This window comes from Arachis stenosperma, chromosome 9 (assembly GCF_014773155.1).
Source record: "Arachis stenosperma cultivar V10309 chromosome 9, arast.V10309.gnm1.PFL2, whole genome shotgun sequence".
Classification (NCBI taxonomy): Eukaryota; Viridiplantae; Streptophyta; class Magnoliopsida; order Fabales; family Fabaceae; genus Arachis; species Arachis stenosperma.
Window position 1 is genome coordinate 148,635,736 of NC_080385.1, and position 11,918 is coordinate 148,647,653.

An 11,918-nucleotide genomic window follows, 5' to 3' on the forward strand; every position below is an offset into this window, starting at 1 on the left:
ATAGAGGAATTTAGAGAAATCGTTTGCACAAACGCTCTAATGGATATGGACTTGAAAGGTAGCAAATTCACTTGGTTCAGTAATCCTAGGGAATGATTTGTCACCAAAGGAAAATTGGACTGAGCTCTAATTGGAAATGGAGGTCTATGTTTAAAAATGCTAATCTTATATCTCTCTTAGCCATATCATCAGATCACTGCCCATTAGTTCTCAACGCCAAACCGATTGAGAAAAATCAAAAGCTTTTTGGATATGAGAACTATTGGAACGATAGGAGAGAATGCAGCGAAGTCATAAGAAGAGGATGGAATAAGTACAACAGCAAAGAGGAGTCGACATATTTAATGAACCAAATCAGTAACTGTAAAGAAGAGTTAACAGCCTGGAGTAGAGAGACTTTTTGGAGGGCAGGCAGAGAAATATTGAAGTGGCAAAACAAGGTCCAGAAATCGCAGAATTCTTATCAACACAAGAACAACAACAACTTATAGCTGAAGCAAAAAGAAACATCATAGAATTATGAAGAGAGAAGAGAAATACTGGGGACAAAGAGCAAGGATAAAATGGTTGAATTGTGGAGACAAGAATACCACTTTTTTCCATGATTCAACTATTCAAAGAAGGGGCAAAATAGGACTGAAAGGCTGCAGAGTTCACAAGGGCAGTGGATCCAATGAAAAGAGAAAACGTTGAAGCTCATAGAGGATTATTTTTCGGAGCTATTCAAAACTAATAGAGATAGAGAGATGAAGGAATGTATAAGCAAAGTTCCAAGAAGAGTTACTAATGAGATGAACAAGAAATTAAAGGAGGATATCAGTGACGATGAGATTAAAAGGCAACATTTAGTATGGACAAGAACAGGGCTCCAGGTCCAGATGGACTCAATGGACGCTTTTTCCAGAAGCATTAGGATACTATTCAGAAAGAAGAGTGCGTTGTGATTAGAAATTTTTTCAAAGAAGGAAGATCCCAAAACAAATCAATGATACTCAGGTGACTCTTGTCTCTAAAATAAAGTCAGTTGAATCTATAAATCATTTGCCTCCTATAAGTTGCTGTAACTATATTTACAAGATCGTCCATAATTATAGTGGGATGACTTAAAGGATTCTCGACAAGATTATTTCACCCGTACAAAGTTCATTTATGGGAGGAAGAATGATTTAAGACAACATCATAGTAGTTCAAGAGGCTTTCCACATCTTAAAGAGTGAAGGAAGAAAAAGTTCAAAGGACCTAGCCATCAAATTGGACATAAATAAGGCATATGACTGGATGGAGTGAGATTTCCTAAAAAAGTTTTTATCATTCGGATTTGAAGAGGATTGAACAAAGCTAATCATGGAATGGATGAGAAGAGTGAGATACAAGTTCAAAATCAATGGAGTCCTATCCAAGGAGGTGGTACCACAGAGAGGCTTAAGACAGGGATACCTTCTTTTCCCTTATCCTTTTACTATAAGTTTTATTGAAGGACTTCAAAAACCTGAAAAAACTTATTTTTCACACGGAATTTCTAAAAAATGTTACCATGAAAATGATTCTCCACATCTATATCATACTTTTAACCCACAATTAAATTCTATAGTAGATATGCTTGAAGAAATATTAACATCCATAAAATTTCAAAGAAATAAGGAAAAAGAAAATCCCAAGGAAGAAAAATTTTAAAACATAATCAACATAACAGATTTAAAAGTAAAACCACCACTAAAATTATGAATATTAAAGAAAAATTAGAAGAAGTTACAATGCTTTTTAAACAATTAAAAATGGCTCAAGAAAATAATATTATGGAACAGGAATTTCAAATAGAAGAAGAATTAGTAAATTCTGAAAATATAGAAAATGAAGAACATATCTTAGATTATTCAAGTGACGAAGAACCAGCAATTCCAATACAAGTTAAAAATGAAGCTGGAACATCTAAGGATAATCAATCTCAATTTAAATGGGAAACAGGTTTTGATAATTATGCTTTTAAAAAAAAAGTTTATAAATAAAGATTCAAAATATACAAAAATACCATCAAAATACGTCCCTAAAATCCAGGAAATAGAAGAAGAAAGAATGCTTGACTTAGACTGTAAAAAGAATGAAAAAGAAATTTTTGAAAATTGGTTGAATTCCTTTTTATTAGAAGCTTTTACTAATCCAAAGCTTAGTGAATTATCTGGAAGAGATATTTGGAATTACATAGGGTTTCATACTAAAGGAACTATAAGAGATTATATGACATCAATAGAAAACTAAATAATAGAAGATTTAGCAACAAAAGCAACAACTTATGATATATATATAATGATGATTCTATATAAAGAATTTTTTGGAAAAAATATTATAGATCATAAACAAGAAGTCTATAATAAAGAATATCAAGAAGCAAAAAACCATTTAGCTAATATTCAGATATATGATCTATGTAATGTGGAATCTTATATATGCGAATATAGAATACATTATTACAAATTAAAAGAAGAAGATAAAATCAATATCTTAGTATGTATATAACAAAACTTCCATATCCTGCTAATGAATTTATAATGGGAAGATTTATAAGAGAAATAAATAGAGGGACAATTGAAAATAATTTTGGTGGAGCAACCTCTGCAATAAGAGAGGAAATAAAAGAACGTTGTATGCAAGAAGCAACTCAAAAAGATTTGCGAATATAATTAGAATTTGTTGTCAAGATAATGAAGAGATACCCCAAAAATATGGTCTTAATAAAAATTTTCAAAGAAAAAGAAAATATCAATTTAGAAAAAGAAAATACTATCCAAACTGGAGAAAAAAGAGGTATTTAGAAAAAGAAATAACGATAAAAACAAAAGACAAAAAATGACTATTGCCCGAATAAAAAAGAAAATTGTAAGTGTTGGTATTGCCAAGAAAGGACACTATGCAAATGAATGCCCAAAAAAGAAGGATAAAAAAGATCTTATTAAACAAATAAAAATTGCTAAGTCTTGTTTCATGGAACCATTAGAGGAATCTAATGATAACTTAGACTATATTTTTGAATATGTCTCGGAAACAGACTCAGAGACTGAGTAATAATGCAACATTTATTACTATAAAAATAACAGAAAAGTTTATAAATGCTTTCATAGATTCTGGAGCAACACAATGCTTTGCTAGTTCAAATATAAAACTTGATTGGAAAAAATTAAAGAAACCATTAAGAGTTAGAATAGCTGACAAAATACATAAAATTGACCAAAAAGCAGAGATGGTTGAAATTTTTATTCAAAATTATAGGTTCATTGTTCCATCAATATATATGTTAGATTCTGGAATGGATTTTATCATAGGAAATAACTTTTTAAAGCTATATCATACATTCATTCAAGAATTAACATATATAGTTTTAAAAGCTCCACACGATTCTTCAATAAATCAAAAATCAAAACGTATAAAAATACCAACTACTACTATAGACAAGATTCTAAAATTTAAAATATTTTCTATTTTAGAGACATGTTATTTAAATTTATACTTTCAGATAAATATTCCGAAAAATAATCTTGAAATAAAGATAGAAGAACTTTTGGATGAAATTTGTGCTGAAAATCCTTTAGATATTAAAAATACAAATAACGAATTAATAAGCATCAAGTTAAAAGATCCTACAAAAGAGATAAATGTTCCAAATAGAATTTCTTATTCCGCAAGAGATAGAGAAGAGTTCTCATTAGAATGTAGAGATCTTTTGGAAAAAGGAATTATAAGATTAAGTAAAAGTCCTCATGCGGCTCCAGCCTTTTATGTCGAAAACAATAATGAAATTAAAAGGGAAAAACGAAGAATGGTTATTAACTATAAGAAGATGAACGAAGCAACTATTGGTGATGCTCATAAATTTCCAAGAAAAGATTCTATTTTAGAAAAAATCAAAGGAGCAACTTGGTTTTCATCTCTTGATGCAAAATCAGGATATTGCAATTTCGTTTAGACGAAGAAACAAAGAAATTAACTGCTTTTATTTGCCCAACAAAAAATCAACAAGTGTGTTGCTCTATGAATGGAATGTATTACCATTCGGATTAAAACAAGCCCCAGGTATTTATCAAAGATTTATGGAAGAAAATCTAAAAGAATTAAATGAATTTGTTTTAGTGTACATTGATGATATACTAATTTTTACAAAACAGGATAAAGAAGATCATCTTCAAAAATTATTAATAGTTTTAGAAAGATGTAAAGAAAAAGGATTAGTTCTTAGCAAAAAGAAAGCAAGAATAGCAAAACAAGAAATAGAGTTTCTTGGATTAATTCTATCTACTCAAGGTAAGCTAAAACTTCAACCAAATATTCTAGAAAAGGTAAATTTATTTCCTAATAAAATAGAAGATAGAAAAATTACAAAGATTTTTAGGGTATATAAATTATATTTCCGATCAAGGATTTTTAAGAATAACAGAATACACTAAAAGCTTATTTCCAAAATAAGTACTAAAAAAGAATGGAAATGAGATGAAAAAGATAGTATGCAAATTCAAAGAATTAAAGAACTTTGTGAAAAACTTCCAGAACTTTATATTCCAGAAGAAAATGACTACTTAATAGTAGAAACAGATGCTTCAGACATAACCTGGTCAGGATGTCTAAAAGCTAAGAAAGCTATAAAAGTTTGGAACGAGAAAAAAGAATCATTAGATTCTAAATATTCCCCAAAGGAATTACTTTGCAGGTATATTTCAGGGACTTTTACTCCAACAGAACAGAGATATACCACTCATGAAAGGAAACTCTAGCAGCAATTAAATCTCTTAAGAAATGGAAAATTGATTTACTACCCAGGATTTTACATTAAGGACAGATTCAAGTTACCTAACAGGTTTCATACGATATAATTTAAAAGTTGATTATAATCATGGACGATTGGTAAGATGGCAATTATTTTTGTTACAATATCCAATAAAAATTGAATATATTAAGGGTGACAAAAATGTTATTGCAGATACATTAACAAGAGAATGGAGTTCGTCTACAACGCCTTAGATCAAGAAATTCAGAAATACGAACAAGAACTCGAAAAATGCAAGCATTGTCAACAAATAAGGACACAGATCCAATCCCTCAAGAAGGCCATCGAAGCAATGAAATCAACAACCAAAACCATCAGAGTTCAGCCAGCTAAGCGTGGTGGACAAATCAGGTGAAGAAAAAATTCCAGAAAATAAAACAATTGCTGAAATTATCAAAAAATCCACCCAAGATAAAAAATATTATGTAATTTATAATGGCCCCATGAAAGGAGTATATGATGCCTAGGAAAAAGCAGCACCATTTACACATCAATCAAGGATAATTCATAAAGGAGGGTTTTTAACACTGGAAGAAACAAATGAATCTTTCAGGGAATATGAAGCTCTTCATCCAGAGCAAACCCTAAAAAGAGCAGATAAAGCTCCAATTCAAACCCAGAGAACAGGAATAATAAGAAACATTCCTACAAGAGCTGAAATCAAGGAAAAGAAAGGGTCTGTAGATCAAATCTCAGAGAAACCCTTAACATAGTCCTGAATTGGACTGAAGAAAAAAGGGCAATCTTGGGATATTATCCTATTGCCAAAGAACAGCTAACAAAGCTGGTTATATTTCCATATGCTTCCCCATCTGACACCTATCAGTTTTTCCAGTATGGATTAATTGATACAATTTTAATTTTTAATGATTTGAAAATTATTAGTGAGTTTCCTGCAGGATTCATTGATGCAGTAAAGAGATTTAAAAATATGATTGACAACGTAAATCCAAGGGATATATCCCTAAAATTTACGAATAGTCAACCTATTTTTAAAGAAGAAGAAGAATGCTTGGTTCCAGTACATCAAGTAATCTTCATGTCCGTCTTCCCAGGAAATTTTCAACCAATTGATCAAGTTCAAGATTTAACAATCTACAGTCATGAAGGAAGACTAGCCAGCACACTAGCAAGGGTCTTCGAAAGAACTCAAAAGATAACAAGGGAATCTCACACAAGAATCAATTATAAAAGCAGAAATACTTTGCTTGTGTCCAGTAAAAGGAATGAAATTGAAGAAAGAGAGATGAGACTCTTAGTGGAATTTGAATCAGCATTCTACAACTTATCTGGACTCTTAGAAAAAGCTCCCCGAAGGGATAAAGAGGAATCTCTGCTACTTGATAAAAGACAGAGAAGACCACAAATGCCAGCTATGTCTCAGAGTTATCTGAAGAAAGCAATAATGAAACGGAATCAACCCACATGATAAAGGAAGAAGACAACGCATCTGAAGGTCACATAAGGAAAGAGGAGGACAGCACATCTGAAGCATCTCTCAACATTATTGCATAGTGACGTAAGCGCTTAGGTCATAGAGCACCAACAATGTAGCTGTTGCAAGATAATAAACAATGACGTAAGCAATGACGTCATAAGAATGGTAAGGATGGGAATTGTCCATCAGACCCAACCATTATAAAAGGTTGCTTAGGCAATTGTAGAAGGCATCAGAAAACAGAAAGCAGGAGGCTAAGAGTACTCATATGCTAGGAGAGCAAGGAGGAAGCTGTCGAGGCGATTCTGTAGTCTGAAAAAAAGAATTCCCTTAGGAAAAAAATAGTTTTAAACTCCCCTCTGGAGTTAATATCTATAATCTCCCCTCTAGAGATAAAAACATCTTATGTAAAATATACTAAATAAAGAAGTTTTTCTCCAGAAAGGTACGCCTTTATCCTAATCTCTTAGTTATGAATTATTTAGAAAGCTTAGAATTAATGGAAGAATCTGATTATTATAGATTAACTGCTTTATTAGATAATGAAAAACAGGCTGTTCTAAAAACAGAATTAAATCTCAAATCAAATGAAAATTTTAATAAACAAAATCTTTTAAAAGAAGTTTTTAATAGAAAAAATATAATATACTATGGAAAAATTCAACTTGAAGCCCCTATAAAGATAAAATCCGCTAATGGAGAACTTGAAATAGCTTTGATAAATGATGAAGAATTGAGTAAACAGATTGAGAAAATTAAGGATCAACAAAAAAGATCTAAAATTGGATGGATTCATATTAGTACTATACAAGTCTTAATCAAATCTACATATATGAAAGAAATTAATTCACCAATAAGCTTAGCAATCTGTGATAAAAGAATTACTGATGACCCAATAGATCAAATAATTAGAATTGTTCATGGAAACTTGGCAAACGTAAATGTTAAATTCAATGCCCATCTTGGATACGCTATACCTTTATCAACTGAAAATCTTGGAAGATCTATAAGTTTAACTTATAAATTTCACAGAAAGAATCTAATGGAACAAGATGATGAACCATTTTCAATTACATATGCAATAAATTACGCTTTAACAAATAGCCATCATAGTATAATATTTAAAAACTGAGAAAGGATTTATGTTGATAAATTATTTCAGAAAATTGTAAAAACAAAAATACCAAAATATAAAGCTATTGAAAACCCAGTTCTATTACTAAAAGAACCATCAGGAAAATTAGTTTCATCGAATTTTCAAATAAGAGAATCTAAAATTAATAGCCCTTTAAGTTTGTCTAAGTTAAAAATTAAAGAAGAAAGTTCTGAAATAAAAGAACTAACAAAAAAGGTCGAAAAATTAAATGAGACCCTAAACACTAAACTATGACAATAAATAAAGAAGAAATATATGTAACTTATCAAGACAAGAAGCAAGAGCTCTTTGAAAGAGAAAATCGTTTGAATTATTTACAGTTTTCTGAAATAAATCAAAGAGCATTTGAAGCCCTAAAAATAATCTATGACAAGTTGAAAAGAGAAGTTGAAGAGCTAGAAAAATTAATAGAATCTCTAGAAAATAGTGATGAATCGATGATAGAGTTTGTGGAAATTTTAAATAATGAAACAAAAAGATTGAAAAACCAGAAAATAAAATAAAAGAAATAGGACGAGAAAATTAAAAAGTAAAATAAAGGAGTATAAAAGGGAATTAAATAATCTTCAGATTGAAATTGATGATCTTATAATAAAAAGGATAGAAATAAGAATAAATATAAACAAGTTGAAATTAAACTTAAAAAATTTATAAATGCCTGGAAAACCATATTATGACTTAAAAGAATTAAAGCTGCTGAAATAAAAAATGGAGAATGAAATTGAAAAATTAAACAGATATTTAGAAATAAGAGAAAGTGTAGAAATAAAAGAAGTTATTGAGGATTTGAGAAATTATATTAAAGAAAAAGACAAACAGATAAAAGATTTTATATACAGTAATCCATGCAAAAAAGAATATTATAAACTAAAACAAGATTAAAAAGTTATAAATCAAAATTATAAATATACATCAAAGACTAGAGAAATAGTAGAAATGGTCAATACTTTAGAATTTACAAATTATTTTTATTCGAAGTTAAAAGTAAAAATTTGGTATTAGAGCCAAGTTAACGATTAAGGGTAACACTTTCTCTCTAAGCAACACTTTTAGTAATACGCTTTTAAATTAAAAAAAAAGGCCAGATATCTACAATTAATTAGTAAAATCCTTGTAAGCACTATAGCCACAATAAAACAATGGCTACGCACCTCTATATATCTATATATATATATATATAAGAATACAAATTAAAATTATTATTTTAATAAATATATAACAAATACATTGAAAATTTAAGTCTTATATTGTTTCAAAACTTCTTCGATCAGTAATCTTATCTAAATCAGAACTCATAATTTAAAGTTTATTAATGTAGCACCATTTATGATTTAGGAAATCAAGGTTAATTAATTACTGCTACGCGGAATTGATGAACTCAAGAAGCCATGAAATCTTGAAAGATACAAAGTATCGTGGCCATAAGTTGCAAAATAGTAATTGTTGATGTATTATTGTATTAGATTTAAAATTTAATATTTAGAATTAAAAATTTAAAAAATATTAATATATTTATATGTTTTATAAATTTTTTAATAAAATTTTTGTTTTCTGTTTTGATTTTTTTATCTATTAAGTACAAGATAAATTAAATATTAATGTAATTTGTTTGATATTTTAATTTATCTCAACATTTAATTTTCTGTGTTAATATTCAATAAATTAAGACAGAAGAGGAAGATTCAATTATATGGTGCAATAACAACTCAGAGGAGTACTCAATAAAATCTAAGTATAGTATAGCATACCAATTCTTTCACCCTCCAGTAAATTTACTCCATTCCCAATATGTAGACTCAAAAATGTGGAAAACCTTATAGAAAATGAGAGTAACACCAAAAGTCAAATTATTTGCTTGGAGATTAGCCCATGAAAGCATTGCAGGTAAAGCAAAATTGAACGAGAAATTACCACAAATTAGCAGCCTTTGTTTCCGCTGTCAATTGTCGCCGGAAACACGGATGCATGCCATTGTCTTCTGCCCAGAAGTTCTTCAAATTTGGAACAGCTCCCCAGTAGCTAGCACTATTCCCCGCGACCCTAACCTAAAAGTTTGGGATTGGTGGAGTCAATTCATGGAAGCTGAAAAATCCAAACCCAATTTCAGAATCAGAAGTGCTCAGGTGGCTTACCTTCTATGGCAGATTTGGTTGGCGCGGAACGCTTTAGTCTTTGAGGACCAACGCCAGGAACCTGGAAAAATTCTGTCTCAAGCGATATTGTTGGAGGAGGAATACCGGCGACATCATTTTCTCAAACCACCTTGTCTGTGAACAGCAGTTACTAGCGCGTTGGAACTTCTTCCTCTCTTAATTATTTTCTTTCTCTCCTTTACCCATTGGATAAATTTTATTTAACATCTCGATTGAAAAATTCCTTTGTCTTGACATAATGTACTCTTGGGAACATAATGTACTCTAGGTATAAAGTTTTTTTATGCAATAAAAGATATATCTTTGAAAAAAAAAACTTTTTTAAAAAAAAAGTTATTGAAATAAAATAATTTTTTTATCAAACAAAAAATTAAATTAAAACAAAAACATACTGATTAGAAATTTTAATTTATTCTTTTAATTATCTAATATTTAAATGAATAAAACTTTAGTATATATATTATTTTCAAAATATAAAAAAAATTAAAACTTTCCTTATTTATAGCAATTAAAAAAAATAAGCTAACACTTCCCATTATTTTTCAAATCCAAAACTTAATTTAAAAAGCCAAAACTTAATTTAAAATCCAACCTTACATTTGATGAGGCGTATAGAGCACAGTAGACAAATATTATCCCAAAATCTAGGCCACACGCGACAGATAAAGTAACAGCACAGAGAAAGTAACAGCAAACAATTTAACATTTTCTTTCTTTTCAATTTTTTTTAATTTTAATTTTATGAAGTAATTAATATTTTGATTGGGTCAAAAAATTAAAATTAAAATAATTATATAAATTTTAAAATTTGAAAACTATGATATTTTGGACATAGTTGTCAAAACCGAATCGATAATCGAACCGATCAGGTTATTGGTTTATTGGTTCAACCGATAAGTTACTGGTTCAACCGGTAAAACTGCTCTCACATAAATAAAAAATATAAAATAGTCAAAAACTTAAAATTAAAATTTGAAATACATATTTTTACTAACATTTTAAGAACAGTTAAGTCAAATTCTATAAATAACTAATACAAAGATAAACATATAATTAGTTCATACTACTATATAGTATCTTAATTAGATACAATAAGAATAATAATCTATGAATTATATCCAAATAATAATTTCAAGGTCTAAATATTTTATATAATTAAATAATTATATAAAAATTTTTTTTTAGAATAAGTAATTTTTATTTCATTTTTTTATTCATTATCATTTTTTAATTTAAAACTAATTAATTTGTACTTCAATTTAAAAATGAGTTAAGTATTTCCATGTTTATATATATATATATATTAGTTAGAAAGAATTGATATATATATTTTAAAAATAATTCAAAATGTTAAAGAAACGGGTTAGTGCAGTGGTTGTCAACTTGGTCTTCATTCGACTCCCACTGCTTGTAATACATTTTTTCTAATTTCACAACCCGCATGCTGAAGTCAGCATGACGTCATTGGCACGCAGGTTGACCATTGACCGCGTTGTTGATCGGACCGGTTCGATTCTGAACCGTGCCAGTTTTGACCGGTTTGATCGGTTCGTACCGGTTTTGACCGATTTATTTCCTTAAGCAGTCAGAATACTAAATCGGACCGGTATAAGGTCCGGTTCACCGGTTTTTCGATCGAACCGACCGATCCGGTCCGATTTTTACAACTATGATTTTGGGGCTTTGAAAGCAAGGAAATAATGGGTGGGCCCCAACAACAATTTTTTCTTCTTGTGCTTTCTTATTCCTTCTTCTTACTCTCATTTACATTTTACACTCTGTCAGTTTTTTCGTTCTTCTTCTTCTTGTTATTATTCTTTTTATTTTCTTCTTTCTTTTCTGTGTTCATTCATTGAACCTCTTTCAACAATTCTTCTATTCTTCGGATATCGCCTTTCTGATGCTTACCCATTTTAGTTTCCTCGGAAAGGTTTCGAACTTTTTATAGTTGGGCTGGTTTTGTGCAACTCTTCGCACACTGGATTCGATGGTCTCAGAACGTTTGGACCATGGTCCCATAACAAAACATATTTTTTAAGTTTTTTTAACAATTGCTAAATAGTTTTTTTTTATAATTTTAATTACAAACTAACCCCATACATTTTATTTAACTATAAAAACTATTTTTTATTTTATAAATTATTATTTTATCATTCATCTATTATGTTTATTAACAATTAAAATAAAAAACAATAATAAATTAGATCTTCCATTGATCGTAATAAACTTTTTGGCCATTTCAATCGATTAAAAGTTTATATTTGATCTGTGACGTTTGTCAGGACTTTGAAATTGTGTTTATTTAAAAAGCAATCGATTGGATTATCAAAACAATCGATTGAATTTCAGGTTTCACAA

At 29.4% G+C, this 11,918-nt stretch overlaps 1 long non-coding RNA gene across 1 annotated transcript; it reads right to left on the bottom strand.

Moving 5' to 3' along the window:
- Positions 1-9,075: 9,075 nt before the first annotated feature.
- Positions 9,076-9,736, bottom strand: LOC130947879 (uncharacterized). The gene is made up of 3 exons (XR_009072842.1): positions 9,540-9,736; positions 9,319-9,452; positions 9,076-9,220 (listed from the first exon to the last, which is right to left on the bottom strand). It is a non-coding gene; the product is annotated as an uncharacterized LOC130947879 (long non-coding RNA).
- Between the last annotated feature and the right edge of the window lie 2,182 nt (positions 9,737-11,918).